Source organism: Cupressus sempervirens, chromosome 11 (genome assembly GCF_028749045.1).
Source record: "Cupressus sempervirens isolate cs-2001-9-10 chromosome 11, ASM2874904v1, whole genome shotgun sequence".
Taxonomy (NCBI): domain Eukaryota; kingdom Viridiplantae; phylum Streptophyta; class Pinopsida; order Cupressales; family Cupressaceae; genus Cupressus; species Cupressus sempervirens.
In genome coordinates, this window is record NC_143128.1 from 245,965,051 (window position 1) to 245,992,282 (window position 27,232).

Sequence of the window (27,232 nt, forward strand, 5' to 3'; positions counted from 1 at the left end):
GGATGCCCCAAAATTACAAATCCTCTTGTAGTTACATCTGGTGAATACCTGTATAAAAAATGATTGCAAAAATGGATAGTTCATTTCTTGCCGATTCCAATAGTATATTATAGTGCATATTTTGGATAAAAAATGTATCTCTACAATCCATTTGACAATTCTAGCCCTGAGATATGAACAGAGTTAAAAAAATGAAAAATTTAAAAGATCATATAGTGTAAACTATATAAAAAACATTAAATTCATTCAAATCTTCAATTTTTTTAAATGAACACATAGATTTGAATTTATATGATTTTAATCTTCATTTTATTTCCATATCCATTTTTCCTCATCTCTCCTACCATGTGGCTCCATTTGCCAGTTGACCTGATTAGGACCCACATTTTCTCATGCCATATTTGAACATTTTGATTTTGTGATCTTATGATATTATGATGAAATTATAATATCTTAAGCTTTATGCTTCTCTTTCCTAATCTTATGAACACAATAGTTTTGTAATGTTGTAGTTCTTTATCCTTATCTCTCCAATCACATGACCAGAGGCCCCATAATAGCATCTTATCCTAGAATTTACCTCTTATGACCCCCTGACAAGCTAGGCATTTTCATAACATCACAAGCCACAAATTTCTCATTGGGCATAGCATCTTACACCTTCTTTTTGGGCCTCCTGATCACATGACAAATCGTAGCATCGTAGGCCTTCTCATTTCTTCCTTCAACCTCATGCTAGGTATCTTAGCATAATATTGAAGCACATCAAACTTGCATCTCTAACCTCACAAAATGTCTGTGACCACTATAACATCGTATCACTTCAAATTTCCTCATGCAATCTTATGAAATTTTGTAGCATCGTAGGCCTTTGACTTCTATCTCCCAACCTCATGATGACTCTCCATGACATGCCACATGCCACTCCTTCTTTGGAATGTTTGAATAGTCAAAATTATGCTCCATATTCACCAAGCTAACCTCAAGTGGGCCGCTTCATCAAGTGTGCCTTAAAAGACACTTGAGTATCGTGTGCTCTTTTATTTAAAGTTAAAAAAATCTCCTCCCATAATGAATATGGGACTAACCATATTTGATGCCATCCCCTTTTTAAATGCAGACCTTGATTAAAACTATTATTCTACCTTGGAAGCTTCTCCTTTCATCATGGACTACATCACCATATTCACTTGATGTGGGTGGCTCCTCGAATGTGGATGTTCTATTTTTCCTCTATTGTTAGATTTGATTACCTACTACTAGATGCCTTAGTACTACCTTTGGCTTGTGGATAGATACTATTCCTTGCCTTGACATGGACTTTGCTTCACTATGATCTAAAGCTCCCTCAATGCCATTTTCCTCCATCAATGCGTGGACAACTTCAAAAGTTTATATGATTGAAGAGGTGGGCTTAAGATTGCATTCCAATGTTAGCAACTACTCAATCCCAAGATTTCATTGTATTCTTTATCATGACTGGGTACAAGATATTCAAATGCAAACTAGGCCTCTTGTCGCCATCTGACACTTAGGAAAATATACAGAATTGAACATTGCCCAATACATAATGTCATGCCATAAAATATAGGGCAAAAACACACTAACAAATTTATTTTTTTAGAGTGATAATAGGATGAAATGTAATACATTAGTATTTGAATAAAATTACTTTACTACCCCATACTCATGTATAATTACAAAATTTAAGTACAAAACAAATGCGAATTTTCTTAAAATATTTTAAACTTAAAAAATTGCATAGCTAAGTATATCTCAACATGTTATCTGATTAATCTAAATTGAACGAATGTGATTAACAATCATAAAAATGTGCAGTAAGGTAACACCATCACATCTGATTTTTAAATAACATATGCAAAACTGAAAAAAATACTATAAGACTCAATGCAAGAATATTTACTCAATCTCTTTTTCTATTAAACTACCTGGTTCAAAGGCTCTACTCGAAAAGAACTAGTAAGAAAACCTGGCTTCGTTGCCAATTCAACAAAAGTTTAAAATACATTTCTACACAAGATTCTAATCTCGAACATAATTAAATTTCAACCATCAATATAAATTTCCATCATGGCCCTTAACAAGGGATCCCTTTCATTTTCTGCAATGCATCGCTGAGATTGTGGAGGAAACAAAAATTGGCCAGGTGACAAACAAACATAATAAGGAACAAAATCAGACATTCATTTCCATACTGGGTTCTCACAATAGGATTCACATTGAATCAAAACTAGGGAAAAGTGGATTTTTCCAATAGGAGATGTCAGACACAACACCAAAATAGGTGCCCAATTAGGGATATATCTCAAGAACTTCCATTCTTACATGCTAAAACTCATATGTGGTTTGTGCTGATAGCTAGGGGCCCATAACACCCTACCCTCTCTCCCTCTTCTCATCCTGAGAAGAGACTCTACACTGTTGGAGTCCAACTGAAGACCTTTCCCAAAATTGGCCACTTCTGCCCTATCTAAGGGTGAGAAATGCCAAAACACCCATATAAGAAAACTTCAAAATTCAAACATAAACATGAAAGAAAAGCATTCAAGAACATGGTTTTCAATCCTTCCCAACATACCCAACTTACATACTAGCATCCAAACAACAAAAAAGTAGCATAATCATGAAAAAAGCATGAAAAATTTGAACAAGGGAGATGAAGAACTCCTATCTTCACAAAGAGGTAATGGTAAATGAACAATGTGAGTAGAGCTTTTCCTTCCTTGCCTTCAATCTTCCAAGACTCCTCTCTAAAAGTAGAGATTGGGTAACCACCAAAACTACTCCAAGAAGGATCTCTAAATAAGTCTCAAACTCAACCACCAAAAAGGGCAATTACTTCTCCCACCCACCTATAAATCTAGAGGTCTCTAACTCAACCCATGCTAAGGTTAACCACTAAGTGGAGTTGAGGTGATGCAACTCATGGTAACCACTTACAATTTTCGCTCAAAGGCCAAAATAGACTTTTTGAGTGACCTCAAAAGTCAACAAAAGGGGCTTAGGGGGTGGAAAATGCCCCAAACCCAAACCCATACCCCTTGGGTATACAAATTTCATGTTTTAAAATCGTAGGAATTGATTTGGAACCAAAAAAAACTAGGAATAATTAGGACCATCTAACAACTCCAAAAATGGAGATTAAGCACTAATCTAGATTAGGGGTAACTAAACTCAATTAAAAATAAATTAGTGAAAAAGTCACTAACTTAGTCTGACTTAGGTCCATAGGTTACACAATTAACCCTAACTAGCATGCTGGAATGAACATACAATTCATGAGTGTCAAGTGACACCATAAGAACAAGGTTACAAAATATTAACATTTACTGATCACGAAAAGGTACATTCATACATCTCATGATACAAATAAACTACATACAACGAGGTTTCCACAAATGGTACATAGGGTTCAGTTTCATTTCTCCATTAGATTTTTCGACTAAAATATCCTACACACTCATTGCACACATCGATAACACAAAAAAATCACATACATATATTCAAAACTTATCTGGATAGTTACATAAATCAAAACATGAATCTTTCATATAATTAACTATTTAATTCATTAATTCAGATTAAAATACTAGGATAATCATTGTTAGGCATGTATATACCTAACATCATAAACATCACTATTTGAGGAATACTAAACTATCTAGAACATAAAACTTAATCATCAAGGTGTCAAAATCAACACCCTTATCATCAGGTAAAAATGCCTCATATCATCGCTAGTGAAATTTTAATGTTTGAATGGTTGAGATAATGTATTTTGTTCTCAAATCACTAAATATTTAAAGCATGAAAGTATTAGGATCTCAGTTCTTATTAGGACATCTAAACCATAAAACATAATTTCATATCCATTCTAATCTCCTACAACAGTTTTAATAGAGAGATACATATTTAATAAGTACAAGCCAGGAGGGACCTTACATCCTCCCCCACTAGCCTTTGACTTCCTCCTAGAAGTCACACAACTAAAAATATTCATTCTATGCTAGACCTTGTCTAGACTTATTCCAAGATTTACTTGTGTAAAATTAATTATTAATAGTTTATATACATACTCAGGGATGATAACATGTTTTTCTGATTACCATTGTTAAAAAAGAAGTCCAATCCAAAACTCTAACATGGTTACATTTTCTAGGGTTGAATACCCCTTAAAACATACAGGTCACATATAAACAACATTCTAATCTAGTACTAAAATAGTTATAGAGCCTCTAATAATAATAATATCACAAGATATTATGAATTCCACGTACCCACTCATAGGGGTTATAGCCATACGAGCCTCCCTCAAATGAGGTTTCATATTAAGCAACTTGTCCCTATATTCAAGGTTAAATACTTTCCCTTAAGAGTTTCCATGACGCACTAATTCTAGATAGGATAGAGATGTGATATGATAGGGTAGTTATAGGTAAAGTAATGTAGGTGGGTTTAGGATAAGAAGGAAGACTTTAGGATTTATAGATTTAATCTAATTTGCAAGTAATAATATAATTTGTTTGAGAAAAGTTGGATATTTTAAATGGAGAAGGTATCTAGGGAATATTCCCTATTACCTTTTTGAAAGTAAAAAGGCCCATGTATTAACCAGCATCTTGTAGATGCTTATTTTGAATAAACGCATCTTTGTTTTTTTGAAACTTTCCTCTCTCTCTTTTTTGAAAGCCTTTTTGTTTTTTTTTGACATAACTTAAGAAATGTGAATTTATTTTATCCATTTACTATTATTTATGCTCTCATCTCAATTTACAATTTCTACCTAATAATTTGAATATTGAGGGGTTTTATTTTTATTTTTAAAGGAAATCTTGTGGAATATAATACAATAAAATAGGATTATTTCCCCTTTCAATCAAATACAAAAATGCAAGAGGAGGTTTAATCCACGTAGTTTTAAATGTCCATACTTTACATGGACCTATTATTTCCCAAGTGTTATGAACCTGGGCTCTAATACCAAAATGTCATGCCATAAAATACAAGGCAAAAACACACTAACAAATTAATTTTTTTAGAGTGATAATAGGATGAAATGTAATACATTAGTATTTGAATAAAATTATTTTACTACCCCATACTCATGTGTAATTACAAAATTTAAGTACAAAACAAATGCGAACTTTCTTAACATATTTTAAACTTAAAAATTGCATAGCTAAGTATATATCAACATGTTATCTGATTAATCTAAATTGAATGAATGTGATTACCAATCATAAAAATGTGTAGTAAGGTAACACCATCACATCTAATTTTTAAATAACATATGAAAAACTAAAAACAAAACTATAAGACTCAATGCAAGAATATTTACTCAATCTCTTTGCTATTAAACTACCTAGTTCAAAGGCTCCACTCGAAAAAGAACCAGTAAGAAAAGCCAGCTTCGTTGCCACTTCAAAAAAAGTTTAAAATACATTTCTACACAAGATTCTAATCCTGAACATAATTAAATTTCAACCATCAATATACATTTCCATCATGGCCCTTAACAAGGAATCCCTTTCATTTTTTGCAATGCATTGCTGAGATTGTGGAGGAAACAAAAATTGGCTAGGTGACGAACAAACATAATAAGGAACAAAATTAGATATTCATTTCCATACTAGGTTTTTACAACAGGATTCAACATTGAATCAAAACTAGGGAAAGGTGGATTTTTCCAATAGGAGATGTCAGACACAACACAAAAATAGGTGCCCAATTGGGGCTATATCTCAAGAACTTCCATTCTTCCATTCTTACATGCTAAAACTCATATGTGGTTTGTGCTGATAGGTAGGGGCCCATAACACCCTACCCTCTCTCCCTTTTCTCATCCTAAGAAGAGACTCTACATTGTTGGAGTCCAACTAAAGCCCTTTACCAAAATTGGCCACTTCTACCCTATCCGAAGGTGAGTAATGCCAAAACACCCATATAAGAAAACTTCAAAATTCAAACATAAACATGAAAGAAAAGCATTCAAGAATATGGTTTTCAATCCTTCCCAACATACACAACTTACATACTAGCATCCAAACAACAACAAAGTAGCATAATCATGAAACAAGCATGAAAATTTTGAACAAGGGAGATGAAGAACTCCTATCTTCACAAAGAGGTAATGGTAAATGAACAATGTGAGTAGAGCTTTTCCTTCCTTGCCTTCAATCTTCCAAGACTCCTCTCTAAAAGTAGAGATTGGTTAACCACCAAAACTAATCCAAGAATGACCTCTAAATAAGTCTCAAACTCAACCACCAAAAAGTGCAATTACTTCTCCCATCCACCTATAAATCTAGAAGTCTCTAACTCAACCCATACTAAGCTTAACCACTAAGTGGAGTTGAGGTGATGCAACTCATGGTAACCACTTGCAATTTTCGCACAAAGGCAAAAATAAACTTTTTGAGTGACCTCAAAAGTCAACAAAAGGGGCTTAGGGGGTGGAAAATGCCCCCAACCCAAACCCATACCCCTTGGGTATAAAAATTTCATGTTTTAAAACCTTAGGAATTGATTTCGAACCAAACAAAAACTAGAAATAATTAGGACCATCTAACAACTCCAAAAATGCAGATTAATCACTAATCTAGATAAGGGGTAACTAAACTCAATTAAAAATAAATTAGCGAAAAAGGTCACTAATTTAGTCTAACTTAGGTCCATAGATTACACAGTTAACCCTAACTAGCATGCTAGAATGCACATACAATTCACAAGTGTCAAGTGACACTATAAGAACACGGTTACAAAATATTAACATTTACTGATCATGAAAAGGTACATTCATACATCTCATGATATAAATAAACTACGTACAATGAGATTTCCACAAATGGTACATAGGGTTCAGTTTCATTTTTCTGTTAGATTTCTCGACTAAAATATCCTGCACACTCATTGCACACATCGATAACTCAAGAAAATCACATACATATATTCAAAACTTATCTGGATAGTTACATAGATCAAAACATGAATCTTTCATATAATTAACTATTTAATTCATTAATTCAAATTAAAATACTAGGATAATCATTGTTAGGCATGCATATACCTAACATCATAAACATCACCATTTGAGGAATACTAAACTATTTGGAGCATAAAACTTAATCGTCAAGGTGTCAAAATAAACACCCTTATCATCAGGTAGAAATGCCTCGTATCATCGCCAGTGAAATTTTAATGTTTGAATAGTCGAGATAATGTAGTTTTTTCTCAAATCACTAAATATTTAAAGCATGAAAGTATTAGGATCTCAGTTCTTATTAGGAAATCTAAAACATAAAACATAATTTCATATCCATTCTAATCTCCTACAATAGTTTTAACAGAGAGATACATATTTAATAAGTACATGTGAGGAGGGACCTTACACATAACTTGTTAAAATGACTCAAAATTTTAGTTTATCATCATCAAATGCATAGGCATGCTGAATGCAAGGTGTTAGAAGCATAAAACACCTTATAGACCTTAAAACTACAGTGGGGTACATAAGCATGAAAATGTACATGTATGGCTCAAAGTGACTCAAAAAATTGGAATAGTACTCAAAATGGGGAATGCAATCCGATCACCTTGGTTATTAATGGAGAAACAAAGTAATGCCATAAAAAAAGTCATATGAAAAATTTAATTTCCTACAATATTTTTTGTGAATACAAGCAATCTCATATCAAAGAAAAGTGAATTTGGGCCAGGGCTGAAAACACATGATTGACATACCTTCATCAAGGTAAGTCATGTTGTTTTGTATTTACAATATATTTGTGAAACTACATTCAATTTTCATTGTATTAAATTAGAAAATAATGAAATGATCAGTTGACATTTTTTTGTAGTATGTTCTACCCCTATTGCTCCCAAAAAACTTCAACAATTATATCAAACAAGTGATATATGATCTTGGAAAATACATGAGGTAAACAGCGATATTTGTTCAACATATCAAACAAGTAATATATTGTAAAATATTGTATTTATATGTTTTTGTGACTTGAATCCCTTGTAGGTGGTTGTCATCTAAAGAAAACCATAAAGAAGATAAAATATTGAAAGAAAAGAATTCTCTACTAATGTGTGTGAAATGCAAAAGTGTTTACCTTCAACTATTTTCAATGCACAAGAACATTACCTCATAGACCAAGTTGAGGAGATTGAATTGGGTGGACCTATACAACCTAGGTCAATGTAGATGGTTGAGAGACATTTAAATTTTTTGAAAGGTTTGGTTCAACAAAGAGCATGTCCTAAGGGTTCTATAGTTGAGGGATATATGGTATAATAGATGATGGTGTGCATTACTCAATATCTTCCTAACCTTGCAACAAAGATTCAAATAGATTGCATTTGGGATCTCAACTCCATTAAAAAATTCAAAGGGGAGTGCTTGGTGGGGAATGATAGATTTAGGAAAGTGAAAGGTAATAAATTATGAGATTTTATTGTAGTTAATTAATTCTTAATCTTCAAAATAAATATGTTTTAATTCATCTATTTAGCCATACTTTATTTCTTCCCTCCTCTAACGCTCCATATCTTGTCCTAATGGAATTTTAGATGCAAAAGGTACATGTGTAGTGATGAGTTTGTTTTCTGGCCTATTGAAGAATCAGTATGTCATGGAAACTCTAAAGTAAAAGTGTTTAACCTTAATAGAGAGCCAAGTTGCTTAGTATGAAAACCTCATTTTAGGGAGTCTTGTATAGATGTTACCCCGATGAGTGGGTGTGTAGAATATGGAATATCTATGATATTATTATTATTAGAGACTTTATAAGTATGTTATACTAGATTTGAATGTTGTTTATATGTGACCAATATGTTTTAAGGAGTAATTGACCTTGGAAAATGTAATCGTGTCAAAGTTTTGTATTGAAATTCACTTTGAGTAATGGTAATCAGGCAAACAGGTTATCATCCCTATGTATGCATGTATGTGAGTTATTAATTATTATTTTTATAAGAGTAAATCTTGGAATAAGTCTAGACAAGGTCTAGCATAGAATGAACATTTTAGTTGTGCGATTTCTAGGAGGAAGTAGAAAGCTAGTGGGGGAGGATGTAAAGTTTGTCCTCGTATGTAATTATCAAATATGAATTCTCTATTAAAACCATTATAGGAGATTGAAATGGATACGAAGTAATGTTTTATGTTTTGAATGCCCTAATAAAAATTGAGATCAGTTGATACATCCATGTTTTAATACTTAGTGATTTGAGAGCTACTACATTATCTCCACTATTTAAACTTTAAAATTTCACTAATGGTGATACAAGGTATTTTCACCTAATGATGATGACATTGATTATGGTACCTCGATGATTAGGTTATACATATTCAGATAGTTTAGCATTCCTTAATTGGTGATGTTTATGATGTTTAGGTATATGCATGCCTAAATGATGATTATCTAGTATATTAATCTAAATTAATGAATAAAGTTATGTTATATTGATTATATAATTACTAATGACTAAATGTGTGTGCCAAAAGTAGAAAGGGTAATTTAAATGAAAGATTTATGTTTTGATTTATGCGACCATCTAAATAAGTTTGAAATATATGCATGTGATTTTCTTGAGCTACTAATGTGTGAAATGAGTGTGCAAGATTTATCAACCAAGAAATCTAACAAAGAATCATAACTAGACCCTATGTACTATTTATGGAAACTAGGGTTGAATCTAATGAAAGATGCAAACCTCGTTATTTGTATTTTATTTGTATCATGAATTGAATGAATTTATCATTCTATAAGCATTAAGTGTTAATGTTTTGTAATAGTGATTTTATAGTTTCGCTTGACACTCATGACTCATATATGCATTTTAGCTTGATAGTTAGGGTTAACCAAATAACCTAAAGATCTAAGTTGGACTAGGTTAGTTATCTTTTTGCTAATCAGTTAGTAGTCATGATTAATTACCCTGGTTAGGATTAGTGATTAATTTGCTTTTTTGAGGGTTGTTAGGAAGTCCAAATTTTCAAGCTTTTTGATAGGTCCCTAAATAGTCCTAGAGGCCAAAAATCATGAAAACTAAGTACTATAGGTATGGGTTGGGGGAATTTTCCACCCCTCTAGCCCCTTTTGTTGACTTTTATGGTCACCCAAATATCCCACTTGTACTTTATTGCGAAAAATGAATGTTTCACCATGAGTTGGATAAGTTAAACTCCACCTTGAGGTTAGCCTTATGGAAAGTTTAGTTAAAAGAATCTAGAACCTTTAGGCAAGTGGAGGAGTTATTGCATTTTGGAGGTGGTTGAGTTAATATCCTATTTAGAGGCAAATTTGAGAGGGAAAGAGTGTTCACCCAACCTCTAGTTTTAGAGAGCAATTTAGGATTGAAGGAGAAGGAGAAGGAGGGAAGCTCATCTCAAATTGTTTAGTTGTCATAACCTTATTGTGAAGGTAGGAATACCTCAAGCTCATTTTGTTCATGTTGTGTTTCATGCTTAAGTATTTTTCTTGCATATGTATGTTCGTGTGTTTGATGAATATGTTTGGGAGGGATTGAAATGGGTTTTTTTTTCTTAAATATTTTTTCTTAGTATTTTGCTTTGATTTTTGAACGTATTGTATGGGATGTATTGGCATTACTCACCCTTAGATAGGATAGAAGTGGCCATGTATGGGAGGAGGTCTTTAGTTGGACTCCAATAGTACAAAGTCTCTCCTTAGGATGAGGAGAGAGAGACAATAGGGTGTTATGGGCCCCTACTCATTAACACAAACTATGTTTTGAGTTTTGGAATTTAGGAAATGGAAGAATGTAAGTTCTTGTGATTATAGCCTTGAAAGGGCACCTATTATGGTGTTGTGACCAATGTCTCCTATTAGAAAAATCCACCTTCTCCCTAGTATGGTTCAATGACAAACCTGTTGTGCATACATGGATAGGAATGAATGTTTGAAATTGTCTTCATGTTAAGATTGGTTGTCTTCCAGTCAGTTTTCATTCTCTCCATGATCATCGTGATGTGTTGTAGACTTTGTAATGGTTTTCCTATTGTGGAGCCAGGAAGGAAATTAAAAAATGTTATTGAAATAGAAATATGTTGGTCTAGATTTCTCCTCAAGATAGTAATCCTGTGTAAAAATGTTATTTTTAAACTTATTGTGGAAATGGCTACGATGTTGAGTTTTCTTCCTAGTTCTTTCCTAACTGAGCCTTTGAATTAGGTGTTTCAATAAATAAATAAAAAGTATTATTCTTCCTTATGATTTTCATCTTGTAATTCAATTATATGTATGTGTGTATCAAAAAATGGATTAAATGACGTTTCACCTTCCTGTGGCATTCTTATGTTTCAAGATTGTATTCATTTTATTGAGGTTAATTAGATAACATGTTGATATATATTAAGTTATGTAATTTAAGTTCAAAATATGTTAAGAAAATTCACATTTCATTGGTACTTAAATTTTGTAATTATACATGAGTATGAGGAAGTTAAGTAATTTTATTCGAACACTTATGTATTATATTTAATCCTATTATCACTTTTAAAAAAAATACAACCATTTTTTTTAACTAAGTATTTGGTCAATCCAATGCAAAAAAAAATATTCCCCTTGCTTGAAAATCTCATTGCATTTAAATTTAACACTTAAAAAAATGGGTCTTGAAAAATTTGTTCATCCTTAGAGCAAAATAGTCCTGTCTTTTGTATGAGGAAAAAAATTGAATTCTCCCTTTTTCAATAGAGCATATTTCCCTCAAGATTCCTTTTAATATTCCTTTTATTTATTTGATTTTAGAATGAAATAAATAAATAAAATATAAATACAAAAATATCTAACTATTCTATCTTATCCTAAGATACACCCACTATACTTTAAATCATAATGGTTCATTTACCTTGCTTATGTCAACCAAGGTCAACTAAAGAGGTAGCAAAATTAATACACCACCCTCCAATAATAAAAAGATAAATTCCAACTTTATTTTTAAAAACTTCTCCCCATTTTGCCATACATCCAACTCTATCCAAAACTAGGCGCATAACAAGGTGGTGGTTGGAATTAAATTGCAAGAAGGACATAACTTTTATAAGTTTAAAAAATTTAGCCATAATTTATTTCTTCCCTCCTCCAACACTCCATGTCTTGTCCTTATAAAAACTTGGGCAACAATAAAGGAAAAATTATTGCTCACTCATGTTTGACCAGCCCACTTGCTTCCTTGGGTCACGTGACCATGAGGAATTAAAAAGAAACTTGGCAAGTGAGAGGTTTAGGTAGTTAGTAGCTTTAGGGATTAGTTAAATGAGTTAGGGGCTAGAATAGTATAAATTATGATTGGTATTTATTAATATTTATTTTGAAGTTGTGCATCAAATTAGGAATTAGTATTTTAGCATTAGCTTTGGCATTAGAGGAATTGTACTTTTAGAATTTTAAATTGGTAAGTGTTTTGGGGTAATTTAATAATAGATAATAGATGTTAGCATGTAGGTTTAAGAGTTAGTTAATAGGGTTGTAAGATATGCTTAGATTAGAATGATGGTTTATTATATATTATTTCAGACTAGTATTAGGTGATTTTTATTATTTTATTATTTTGTTTCATAAGTGGTTATGGGAAATGTAATACTACATATTAGATAAAAGTAAAGTTAGTAAATATTAATTAGGTAATGTTAATCATTAGATGTGTAAGTTAGATTTATTACTTTGTTTTAATATTTTAAGTTTTAATGTTAGAGTTTGGTGTTAGAATATTTTAAGTTTTAATGATCACATATTTTAATTAGTATGTTAGTAAATTTAAAGTAAAATAAAATTAGTTATTATTTTCTTTAAATGAGATAGTTTTATTTTAAGTATTTTAAATTAGTATAGTTAAAGTTAGTGAATAGTAAGTGATCTTAGACATAAGTAAAAACAAAAAAAAATTAGATAGTTATTAGTTTCATTTTATTTTAACATTTTATATTTATATTTGTAATGTGAATTAGTTGTTAAGGTCTAGATGTTATATTTTAAACAAGTTTTTTTTTTTATAAGTGTTAGTATTTTAAGATGTTCTTAGTTAGTAATTATTTAGCAAATTTTTATTTATTTTTAATTTGTAAATGGCCAAGGCCTTGATTAATTTTATTACTTTAAATTGAAGGTTACAATAGCTTAACTCCATTCAAATGAGCATTGGTAGGAAAGAATGGAGAAGAAAATCTCTAGTCTAACCTAGGACAAGTGTCTTATATTATTACATCATAAAAGGGTCATACCCCAGTCAAATCTCAAAATATCAATTCATTATGGTAAATTACAAATGTAGAGGGGCATACCCCTAATAATCAAATCAAAATAGGATACATTTATCAATGCATTTGGTCTTCCTATTCTAGAGACAAAAATCAACTATGAGATGGTGAGCCTTCCGTATTGAATCCTCAATCCTTCATCTAAGCTTAATCATTCAACAAGGCTAGTAAACATATTAACCATAAACTAGAAAAAGTCAACCATCCAAAAGCTCAAAGAAGGATTGGTTTCCTATCTTAGTTAATATTATAAATTGACCTTATAAAGGTAACAATTACACTTTGCAAAAGAATATCCAAGAATAAATGGCCCATCACTAAATCCTACCTTAAGAAAAAAAACTTAGACAAGAATACATTTCCAAAAACCCCTGTTACTGCTAGAAGCTTAAAAGACATTATTAGCAACCCAAAGTATTGGAAAAGTATAATACCAACCTCCATCACATCTTACCAACCTATAGCTAATGCCATTCAAATTATCAAACCATATGTAATCTTGAATATGCAAGGGCAATCAAATAAAACTAGATCAACAACTCCATACCCAGACAGGGCCATATACATCTTGGCATACCCTAACCACAATATCCAATATGGGAGAAAGAGATAAGGAGCCATAGGAGATAGCCCAACAGGGAATATTATCATCAAAACACATTGAAGTTGGAATCTAAAACAACAAACCTAAACACCAATTCCTGAATCTCTAACATAGGAGGATTTGTAATAACCATACTATATTCAAACACCCAATCCTAAAGAAAATAACCATGATAAACAAAATTCCCATAGCAAATTATAAACTAGATTCGTCCTTAATTCTTTAAAAAATACTTATGCTAGGCAAATTGAATCCTTTTAAAACCTACTTAAATCACACAACCCAAAGGCAAAAACAAAGCACCAATAAACATAGCATTATGAAAACTACATGATCAACTTAGAATATAAACATTTAAACTAATATAATTAAACTTTAATCCTGATTGAAATGGTCTACAATCGATCTACTAATATTAGGATACTGATAAAAACCTTGCATTTAAATCCAAACACTATCATGATGTGACTAAACCAGCACTACACATGCCAAACCAACAAATCTTTCAATGGACATGAATCAATGTCTATCAAGACCCTCATCATCTACCAATTGCTATAGAATATCAAACCACTGTAACAATTTAACAAATATTGTAAAGAATTTAAAATTATTAATATCTACATATTAAGAGTAGAAGGCTATCAAACTCTAGATTGCAAGATAAACTAGTAAAAATCCAAGATCAACTATATATAATCATATAAAATAAAGCTATCTCCACAAGATATAATTGAAATCAGCTAATCCATATGATCAAAAACATGGCTATCTATATGGCACTATAGAAACCATCACCAAAACCCCAATTCATATAATAAATTATGAAAGAAAGTATCACAACAAGACATTAAGCATGAAACATATAAACTTTGAGATACTTTATATTAATAGAGTATTTAAATACAATGTAAGCTACATCCATATCCCAAAGATTCAAAGTCCAAAAATACTCATATTATGAAACAAAGGGGGCCCATAATAACAAGCCTACAAAATAAAGGACAATACTAAACACCAAAAACCTAAGATTACATTATATCAAGACTTTACAAACCCTAGCTATGATATTGGACCAAAAACTTCTCAACCAAACAAACTCTAATACTACTACTTCTAGTACACCATTATAACCTCTAGTATGTCATTCAACTTCTCAACAAAGAAGTTAGGAGGAAATTCAAAGTCAAATTTTGCCCTGCTTGTCTTCTCAAAGTTTGGCATACAAAAATTAATGGCATCTAGATCATCAAAGACTACACCAGGCTATATATAGGCATTGAAAAAATTAAGGTATTTAATCAACCATTCTTTACCTTCTTCTTCAACTATTCTTTTCCATCTCAGCAAAAAATTGATACTAGCTTCCATCCATGGTCATTCTCAATAGAAGGCCAGATTTTTCTTGACAATTAGTGTCTGCCATCGATATGCTATTTCCAAATCAAACACACCCAAGGGGAGACTCATGTATTTCTCTAGGACAGGGATATGAAACTTCTCATCAATACTATAGACGGCCTTCTTAAGCCCCTTTCTCTATATTGGGTTGAAAATGTTGCAGCATAATCTAACAATATTTTCATGCCTAACTTTTGCCTACACTAAACATCTGATAAAAGACCCAATAATGTTACTATTGGTTCTCCAAGTAGCCACATAATCAAACACACCCTCCCTTATGGCTCTATCGACTGTAATTTGTGTCATGTCATCGACTGGATTAAGTAGTCCATTCCATCTTTTTGGCTTGACATTGCCAAGAAAGGCCATAGTGCAATTTTCAGAAGAGTGGTAGACATGGATATTAGAATCCATATTCAGGGGAATGGAAAATGATAGAGACTAATGGGAAAGGATGTTAAATAAAGACAAAATCCATCAAAGAGTCTAGCAACTATTAATAAGACAGTTGGATTTCTCACTCACCGATCCAAACATGTGAAAGGTATTAATGACAAGTTAAGAAAACATAAGAAAAGAAATTAGAAACAATCATAGGGCACAAAACTAAAGGATTCCATACCCCACAATGATGAGAGGATAGCTCAATAAACACAAAGAAAAAGGTAAGACCGCAACTAACTAGACCTAGGAATATACGCCCATTTAACCTTTGGCATAAAGACCAATAAAAATGGCCTAAAAAGGTGATAAAATAATATAAAACATAAAATAAAGTGTGTGTGTGTGTGTGTGTGTGTGTGTGTGTCTATATATATATATATATATATATATATATATATATATATATATATATATATATATATATTCAAATATCAGAGCAAAAACATATCCAAAAATCTAATAAAGAAGAAAATTAAGTATCTAAGATGAAGCAAATCTAGAACTTAAAGATAATTCAAAAGCATAAAGACTAATTAGCAGCCAAATCTAAACAAAGTGTAAGGAGTAAATTGACCCCCACAACCCCAACTTTAGTAATAAGATCTTGTGAGTGAAAGTCTACTTGAAAAACATGAAAACTCCTAAAATTTATGACCAGTAATACTTTTAGCCCTAGGGGCCTATGCATTATTGTAAATTTGAAATGATACCCCATTCACTCCTTTATTAGCTAACCAATTAGCTTTCTGGTTTCCTTCTCAAAAAATATGACATATTTGAATTTCGTCAATTCGATCAAGGAGCATAAGAACTTCCTCTAGTTTAGAATTCAAAACCCAATTAGGAGTGACTCACTTCCTAATTGCATTGAGGATTATCTGAGAATCACCTTCAATGATGACCTTAGACAATCCTAGACTAATACATAAATGCAGTCCTAAGTCTAGCACTTCAAGCTCTACCAGATTATTAGAGGTAGGAGGAATGGGTGAAGCTTTCTTAGCTACCCACTTACTAGAGTCATCATTATTTATACAACCAATGCCTACCACCCCTAGATTGCCTCTTACTGCTCCATCAAAGTTGAGTTTAAACTAGCCACGAGGGGGAGGTTCCCATTTGCACCTAGCTTTTGCCTCCTTACTCTTCTTCAAATATACTAGAGGTGAATTAATGAGATTGGACCAATTCTTTTTCATAAGACTATCCCAGCTAGAGAAGGAACCCTCTTCTTTAATAGATTTCCTAAGATGGGAATTTAACACCTCCACAATAAATGCTTCTATTTTTAAAAGTAGTTCTTCCACAACCATTTCTTTCTCTCAAAAAATGTGATGGTTCCTCTCTTTCCAAATGTCCCACACTATAATCAATCAACAAATATTCCAGATTTTATTATAAACAACATAAACCACATTAGTAGGCTAGGTAGTAGGAAAGTCTAGAAAAGATTTTTGCAAAGAAGAAGACCACCTAAGCCTGATCCTAAGCTAATCCAAACAAACCCGAGCAAATAGACATCTATACAAAAGATGATCCATTTCTTCACTATTATGTTTACAAAGCACACACCAAGAAGGGCCAATACTATCGAATCTAGATAATCTATTAGCTATTAGAATCCTCTTCTGGAAAGCAAGCCACAAAAAGAATCCTGCCTTAGGGAGATAGGTAGCATCCTAGAAAAGTTTGAGAGGCATCTCCACTTGATTCCAAATTTGGGAATGGACCAAAGCTTTATATCCATTCTTCACACTATATCTACCATCAACAGATCTAGCCCAAATGAGATCATCATGCCTTTTAGATTGTTTAATTTTCCTATTCAATAAAATTTTCTCATAAGCTTCTACTAAATTAGGGTCAAACCCTAAACCATCCAATGATTTCCACCTCCATTGGTTGGATCCTTTCGAAAATTTCTTAAACTTATAATCCTTGACTTTATCACCCCATAATGATATCAATATATCCTTGTGATTACCAAGGATGGGGGTTGTGGAAATTGGTGGGCATCCATCCCAAGAGTCCACCCAAAATAAGGCTTTATCACCTCACCCCACATCCCATATCAAAAACTTACAAATTAATTACCAACATCTAGACATAAAATTCTAGCATTTTGACCCTCTCGAGAGATTTTTCCTTCTGAATAAAGAAAATGGGTCATCCAAATCAAGATATCCCATTTGTGGTCTCTTTCATTATAAAGGTGCCAGATAAGTTTCGCACCTAATGCTTCATTTTTCCATTGAAGGTTCTTGATCCCTAAGCCCCCAAATTCCTTAGGTTTTCATAAATTATCCCATTGAACTAGCTAATTTTTTATCATCTTCACAATCTATCCAAAGGAAATTCCTAAGTTTTGCTTCAAACTTAGAAAGAAAATTCTTAGAAAGGGGAAGGCAAGAAAGAGGGAAGGTAGGAATAATTGATTAAACTGATCTAATTTTAATAGTTTTTCCAACCTTAGAAAGCCACTTATCCTTCCAACAACCTATGCTCTTATCTAATTTATCAAGTGTATCTAGCCAAACTTTACTGGATTTTGAACCCTTCTCAAGAGCGATACCTAAATACTTACACAAAAATTGCCCCTTATTGTACCCCATAATCCTACAAATCAAATTCTCCGTTTCAAAATTAGTATTCAGAAAATAAATCTCTCATTTGTCATCATTCACTGTTTGACTTGAGGCATCCATATAGGATTTAATGATAGCTTTAAGATCTAGTGCCTCAGATACTATACTCTTACCTGGCAGGATCATATCATCTGCATATTGTTGATGGGTGATGTTTGGCATATTTCTACTAACAGTGATGCCAAAAATCTCTGAGTTTGATAGGCATCTAAAATTGCTCTTCCAAATACTTCTGCCATAATGATGAAGTGGGAAGGAGATAATGGATCTCCTTGTCTAATACCTCTTGAAATTTCAAAAAAACCTTTAGGCATTCCATTAATAAGAATAGATAGGAGTGGAGATAAATTTGAATATGAGATTTATCCATTGATGAGAGAATCCAAAAGCTTCTAGAACCTTGCAAAGGAAATGCCAATCAACCATGTCATAAGCCTTTTGTATATCTAATTTCATAAGCATATACGCCTCCTTATTTTTTGATGTCGAATGGATTGTTCCTTGGATAGTAAGAATACCATCCAAAATGGATCTACCCGAGACAAATCCTATTTGCTCTTCAAAAACTGATTTCAGCAGGAAACCTTTAAGCCTATTTGCCAAAATTTTGGAGAAGATTTTATAAACTGTGTTGCATAAAGCAATAGTTTGATAATCCCTAGGAGTTTCTAGCCCATCCTTCTTAGGAATCAGTGTAAGGAAAGAGTAATTAATTTCAACCAAAAAAGCACCTCCATTACTTGATGCTTCAATGGCATTCCATAAATCCTCCCCCACAATATCCCAACATTTCTGAAAGAAAAAAGCTTGAAAATTGTCTGGTCCTAGAGATTTCTCTAGATTTATATTGAAGACAACTTATCTAACTTCATCCAATGTGATTGGTTTATTTAGCTCCTTTTTTTCCTTAGGTGAGATTAACTTTGGAATAAATTTAAGCATTTTTCATTGAGCCACTCTATTTGATCCTTAATAGTAATTTAATATCCCTTGAAAATGGGCTACAAATGTATCAACAATTTCTTGAGGATTTTTAGTACATATCCCCAACTGATTAATGATACTCGTAATTTTTCTCTTAGATCTATTATAAATGGTGGAATTATGAAAAATAATTGTTTTTCAATCTCCCTCATCTAACCATTTATCTCATCACTTCTATCTCCAAAATATTTCTTCTTTAGAAAGAATATCTTCTTGTTTAGCAAGAAGTTCTTTTTTCTAATAAATAGCTTTCCTTGTTCATACCATGTTTAATAATTTATGGGTTGAGATTTTTTAATTTATCTTCAATTTCCATCTTTTCTTTGAAGATGTTATTAAAATGCTCTCTATTCCATCTTAACATATTTTCTTTCAATCGTTTTAGTTTAGAAATGAAGATAAACATCTTAGAGCCTTCAAATCTAGCTTGAGTCCACCAATCACTAATGTTCTGGATGAAGTTGGGATCTTGAAACCACATCTTTTCACATTTAAATAGATTCTTGACTAGTTTTAAAGATTCACTAAACTCAAAACATATAGGATAATGATCAAATCTTGCAATTTGCAGGATGGAGGATTGAAAAGATTCAATTATAATCATCAAAATTACCTATAATAAAGAATCTATCTAATTTTTCAGCAATATACAGAAAGTCCTTCCTTCTATTATTCCATGTGAAAATACCATTATTCATTGGAATATCTATCATATTATGTTTTTCAATCCAGGCTTTAAAATCTAATGAAAAATATGAGAGATGTTAAGTACCTATGACCTTTTCTTCTAAGTTTAAAATGGTATTAAAGTCACCTCTAACTAAAATTGGACTATCCTTATAGATATAAAAAATAGAACTTAATTCATCCCACACACCTTTCTTCCCTAAGTGACTAGTAGGACCATATATATTAATTAAAATAAATTTCAGATCTGATTTAAGGCTCTACATGCTTGCACTTATCCAATTATTACTAACTTCTAAACAATTAATATCTACCCTCCTAAGATTGAAAATTAAAACTAAAGCCCCTGAAACACCTATAGGCTCAAGAAAGAAAGAATCCCAAAAACCTAACAACTTATTACATTTTAAACCTTCTACTTTGTTCAATTTTGTTTCCTGAATTAAAATATTTTTTGAGTTAAATGTTTAAAGATTTTGTTTTATTAACATTTTTTTACTAGGGGCATTTAAACCCCTAGCATTCCATGTGGTGATCCTCATGATGCCTTGGGAAGGCACTTCCCCTTCCCAATGTTTAGCAAGTCATCAATCTTTTGTTGATCTCTACAATGTCCAACTGCCTCTCTTAGTTCCTTTAGATTTTTCCTACCTCTTTTACCTTTTGATCTACCATATTTTGGGGAACTTAGACCTTCTTGATTCATTTGGATCCCAAGATGCTATGGATTGTTTCCCAGACTAAGTGTTGAAGATGTCTTTAAGTCACTTTGTTTATCCAATTCAATTCTTCATTTTTTATTTCACTGATCATCTAACTAATTATACTATGCTACTCTTCAACTACATTCTTTAGCTCTTCCATGATGTCTTTACCATTCCTTTTAACTTGTTGGACAATTTCTAATATGTTGTCAAATTTTTGGGTTTGTCTCAAAAAGTTATCCTCCATCTCTATCTTTAATAAATCCCTTTCGAGATCTTCAGATGTATAATTGTCACCTCCTAAGTTGAGAATTAGAGCTTCCTTTTGGGAATTTGTACTATAATTAATATTATTGAAGCTGAAAACCTGAATTAACTCCTTAGTTAATTGATCTAGATCCTTGTCTTCTACGTTTAAAATTTCCACTTCTAGAATCATATCCATATCTTCATTTAAAAAAATTGCACTTCTTTTGTAATGGATCTAACTATCCTTTTTCCTTTATTACTCTTATTTGGTTGATTATCTTCTGGAGTAAAAGGAGAGCTTTCATAAGCCATTGGAGTTTGCCAAAACTTTGAAGGGATTTTAGTACCTTTATTGCTGGGAGAGGATTTTTCCTTTATAGATGGTATCTAATGTTGTTCCATCTTCCTCTCTTCCTTAGAAGGATTATTGTCTTCAACTTTATCTGAATGTGAATTAAACAATAAGGAATTTTCCAATTCCACTAAGTCATCTTTTACTGAAGCCCCTATTACCCTATTTTGCTCTATTACTGGTTCTTCTATAATTATTTCTTCCTCTCTTATAGAGCTTAACATATTACATGGATCTATCCTGTCTAAAATCATTGAGTACTTGTTGTTCCATCTGCATCTCTTCCTTAGAAGGATTATTATCTTCAACTCTGTCTAAATGAGAATCAAACAATAAGGAATTTTCCAATTCCACTATGTCATCTTTTACTGAAGCCCTTGTTAACATATTTTCCTCTATTGTTGGTTCTTCTATGACTATATCTTCCTTTCTTATAGAGCTTAACATATTACATGGATCTGTCCTATCTGAATCATTGAGTATTTGTTGTTCCATGTTGGATGGGTTAACAAATTAACATCCTTACTACTTGCTTCCTGAATTTGACAAATATCTTCCTTTGTCACTTTATTTGTCTTATTTTCCTCTTCATCTAAATTCATCAAATTTCTCTTCGGGGTTCTCTTATTCTTTTTTTATCTATGCTTCCTTTCTACCTTTTTCTCTTGAATCAATTCCAAAAACTCTCTATGATTAGTAACAATAATGGATATAACCTTTCCAGTGAGTATTGGAGAGACCATATCCTTTTCTTGATTCACTAATTTATTATTCAACATCTCATCCTATGACTCATCCTTGCTTTTAATCTATATAGAGGAGTACAAATATGAAGATCTAATTCCCATTTTCTTTCTTAGATTGTAGATCATAGGAAACAAACTCTGGAAGTCTAAGGTAAAAGGTCAATTTTTAAAACCCATACCATTCCTATCCTCAATCTTTATAATTTTTGAAATTTCTCCCTCAAATGAGTGTAGATTTAAATTATATGTTGCCTTGTTTGTGATTACTTTTTTGTTAAGATGTAACAATTTCTTGAATTTAGTATTAATTAGTAATTTCACATTGTTATAATACTAAAATGAAGCATCAACCCCTATGAATCTCCAATAGCTACCCCAATCAATTTGAGGATCTCAATCTGATTCAGTTTAGGTGGTAAGGATTGAATGTTGAACCAAATTGGACAACTAAAATCTAAATCTTCGAATTTAAAGTCTGGACACCATTCTATAAATTTGATAATATGACCATTAAAGAAACATTCAAAAAAAATTACAAATTCATTTTTAACAGACTCATCTAAACATTTCAAATATAGGACTTTCTCAGAGAAGAAGGAAATACTTGGCCACGACAATTTTCTTTAAGCCAATTGGAAAGAAAGAACAATTCTTCATTAGAACCATTCCAGACTACAAGAACTCCAAGCTTTTGACATTCCCACCATGTTGCTTCACATTCATCATTTTGAATCTGGATGCAAATGTCTTTGTCAACTAGATTTGCTTTATCATCTAAATTTTCCTTAGATATAACCATGCTCTTAGCTACCCTCTTCACAGATCACCGATAAGGGGGAATGAAGGGTTTTGGAGGTGTAACAAGGGGAACATCTAATATGGGGAATCTATCATGGCATGGGGAAATCAAAGAATGTCTATCTGAAACTAGTGTAGATGATAATGCATTCCATAGGTCCAAAGGTGCATATTTGGTCATGCTAAAAACCTTAAATTGCTAGTTCAAGCTTTCTAAAGTAAAATAAGAGAATGGTCAAATTTTACCAAATGGATCTAAAGAATTATGAGTGTCTTCTGTATGAATCCCTAATCCCAAATATATTCCCTGCATCTCATCATAGTTTGGATTTGAGTTATTGAGATTTTGAGCCATATGATTATCCAATTTTGCCAAAATGGAAAATTTGTGTTCAGTCTCCACCACGTAGTGTGCATAAGAAGAATCCTGGGCTTCTGCAAAGATCTAACGATGATCATTTTCTATCCTAGTTTGATTCCAGGAGTTTTCTTTTTTCCATGATTTAGGGCATCCATATTTGTTTTGTTTATTGAATGCCTGCTTAGCGATATTCACATGTCTGCCAGTATTCACTACTCTACTTTTGTTCACCATTTTAAAAAAACTTTTTTGGTCAATAATTATTTAACAAATATTATTATTTCAAATTAGATTAAATTTTTTAAAATTAACTTATGAATAGAAGCTTTATTTATATAATCAATTGTTAGTTAGAAATTAGATATGTTGCTTTTAGATTATATTTATTTTTAAGAAATTTATTTTTTGGCAAATGATGTTTCATTCTTGAATATTTAAGTATTAATTAAGAAAATAAAAGTGGAAGACTCAGTATAGGGAATAATGTAATATATTAAATATTAAAATCAATGTAGTAATGAATGTGTTAATATAATGAGTAAATTTCTACATGATGGTTATAAGCTGAAATGTAGACTCATGGTATAGTTAGAGGAACCTATATCTTCATTTCAACCTACCATAGTTTAACTTGTGAATCAAACATATCAAATTATATCAAACCTAATGTGACTTATGTATGTCTTTTAGTCAACCGGTTTTAACATAGTAGTTATTTAACATTTTTTTAAAAATGGTGTGTTTTTGCCCTATATTTGGGGCATGATAGATTGGTTTTAAATATAGCTCTAATAATATTATTCTTGTAGATGAGTGTTTATTAGGAAAAGGGAAAGGAAAAAGTAGTTCATGAGGAGCTGCACAATGAGCAGGATGAATTCATGATTGATTTTGTGCCAGTCATTGATCTTATGGTTGTAGTGTGAAAGGTGCTTCACGATTTAGCAAGAAGGTTAAGGCAATTGGAATCAACTCAACCTTAGACTCCTAAAATAAAAAAGAGGGAGGATGAGTTGATGTAACTAGTTGAGACATATACAATAAGTATTAATGTAGTTTTTATTGTATACTATTTTATTTATACTATTTTATAAAAAAGGTTCAATAACAGTTTTTATTGTATACTATTTTATTTATGTCATTAAATATAATACATATGTGTTATTTTTATAGAGGATTTTGAAGAGGTTCAGAGGTGATGCCCCAGTGAATGATACTTCAGGTGGTTCAAGTACATCATATGTTCTCTCCTACACTTGTGTTTTTCTCAAACAATAGTTTTTTCAATAGCTCTAACAATCTTGTTTTATTGTGTTCTAACAATCTCATTTTTCAGCTCCTACCATTGATCCTATGTTCACTAATCTACCTACTACAAGGAATAGAACCAAAGAGGTAATGCTAACTACAAATTTGGCAACATGTAGTATTGTCATAGATGCGATGGAAACACCTATTGCTAAGTAAATTCCTCTTTTTCTCTCTTATTCATCATGTGTTTATTTCACTTGAACTATTATTTCTTAGGGAGCATTTTGTAATATTAGATTCATTATATGTAGGAGGCAGTAAGGAAATTTCTAGGTGTACCCATGTTAGATGTACAAGAACACTAAAGAATTGTGATCAATTGCTCATGAGCAATGAAGATGGTCTTTCCGTGAGAGTAGCCCAACTTTTAGTTACTTTAAAGATTGATCCATTATTTTACTATACAATTTTATACTCATAATCAAATGCACTAACCTCTCATGTAGTCCCTTGCAATAACTACTAATCTAATTATTATTTTGCAAAGAATAATCTATTTTATAAAAAACTCAATAATGAATGTTTATGTATATATGGGTTGACTATATGCATAGGGTATCATATTTTGATTTCATTGCTAGATCATGTTTCCTTTGATAAATTTATTCAAGTAAATTAAAAGGTATCTTCAATTCATTTATGAGTGTAATTATCTTTTTCTTTTCTTAAAAGATGGAATTGGCAATCAAAAGAGTTAAAGGATTGCATAGTATCACACATTTTCTTTACAACCATTGCCAAGGGATTGAGATGACTTCTTCAAATATGCATTCCAACTGTTGCAACCTTCACAATACCCACAACTTCACAATGCACTGGCATAGAGATATGACTTTGCATTGCCACTCACTAATTGAGAGATATTTTCCCAACTTGCACAAGACAACAAGTTGGTCCATAATTTACAATAGGTATTTGAAAGCTTACACACAACCTTCAAATTTCACACCTTTGACAAAGTGAAAGAAAAATTTATTCTTGACCCTTAGATTCAAAATAGTACCTTGTGTTCATTTATCTATCACTACTCTTCAAGTTATTGCTATCAAGAATAAGGCACAACTTAGAGACACAAACCTAGCAAGGAGATGAGAAAAAAACTTACAATTCCTTATTGTTGTAGTAGTTTCATTGTGTCTCTCCCTAGCAGAGTCACCATTTTGTTGGAGTTATTTCTCATAAGGAACATATTAGGTGGGTTTAAATCTAATACCAAGAAAAAAGAAGACAGGGTCAAGCCTAAGGATGAGCTAAATCCTATATTCAGCAATGTTAAATCTTAGTTCTGGACCAACATTAACAGAGTCATTAGGACTTACTTCACTTTAGGCTCTATATAGTCAAGGAAAGAAAACCTTAGGGATTGATCTTATTAACTTGATACTCTTCTCTATAATACTATCCCCTATAGCAAAAATGGTCAATATTCTTCTATGATTTGTTGATAATTTTTTTTATCATAGTAGCTAACTACAACAAAAAGGTAACTAAAAATAAGCAATGACTAGTACTTTTAGTTATTAGTACATAAAATGGTAAATTGATATTTGATTAAAGATTTGGATCTCAATAGAACCCAGGTATGCAATAGCAGAAAACATGCAATCTCTAAGTTGACCAGTTGCTTATCCATTAGGCATCAACTAAACCTTAACATACACATGGATACCTAAAGTATACTCATATAGCCAAACATTTGATCTATCTATTTAACTTGCAAATAGGCATCTATGTTCACAAAATCTCTCATACTTATTGAATATACTCCTGCAAAAAACTACAACCCTATCATAGTAAACAAGTATTTACTTAGCTCTTTGTTCCAATAGAAAATATATCTAGACATGCAACCTGAAGGGATTACAATTGAGTTTGATCTCTTAGTTTTAAACACAAAAAATTGTAGGCAATAGAGGAAGAAGATGAGAATCAGAATGAAACGAAGAAAAATGAAGCTCTTGTATTAATCTCATTGAAACAATACATCACCTGTATGTCAAAACTTAGAAAATAACCCCAAGGAATGACTATGTTCTATAAAATGCTTCAAAAGAAATACATTGTTGTTGTTCATAATAAAAGAATACTAAGAAATGGTGTCTCAATAAAAACTAAAATCTTTCTTGTCTCACAATAGTGAGGAAATCTCAAAATTGGATCCCCTACAAAGAGAAAAGAAGAAAGGTATATAGAGGAGAAGATATTTTAAGATCTAGAATCTAAAACTGACATGTGTCCTACTGAAATTGTCTTCATCCTATTATTGTTAAAACTTAGCTTCCTTCATCTTCCTACATTTAAAACCTTAAATGATGTAACAAAATATTTGATATATACCTCAAAATAATTAGCAAAATATCCTCAAAAAAAAATATTAGATACACATCACAAACTATGTTGGAGCTTCAAATCTGATCTTGGCTTGTCACTTATGCTTTTACCGTGAAATTCAACTGTACTGTTGGCAAAAAATTCATTGCTTCAAAATGCCTCTAAAATAATCAAATCATCTTTACAGCAGCTTAGGGCACATGATTACATCAAAATCTGATCTAATCCTAATATTACTTCATTTGAAAAAAAAAATCTGCCTTTACACTATGGATGCCCCAAAATTACAAATCCTCCTATAGC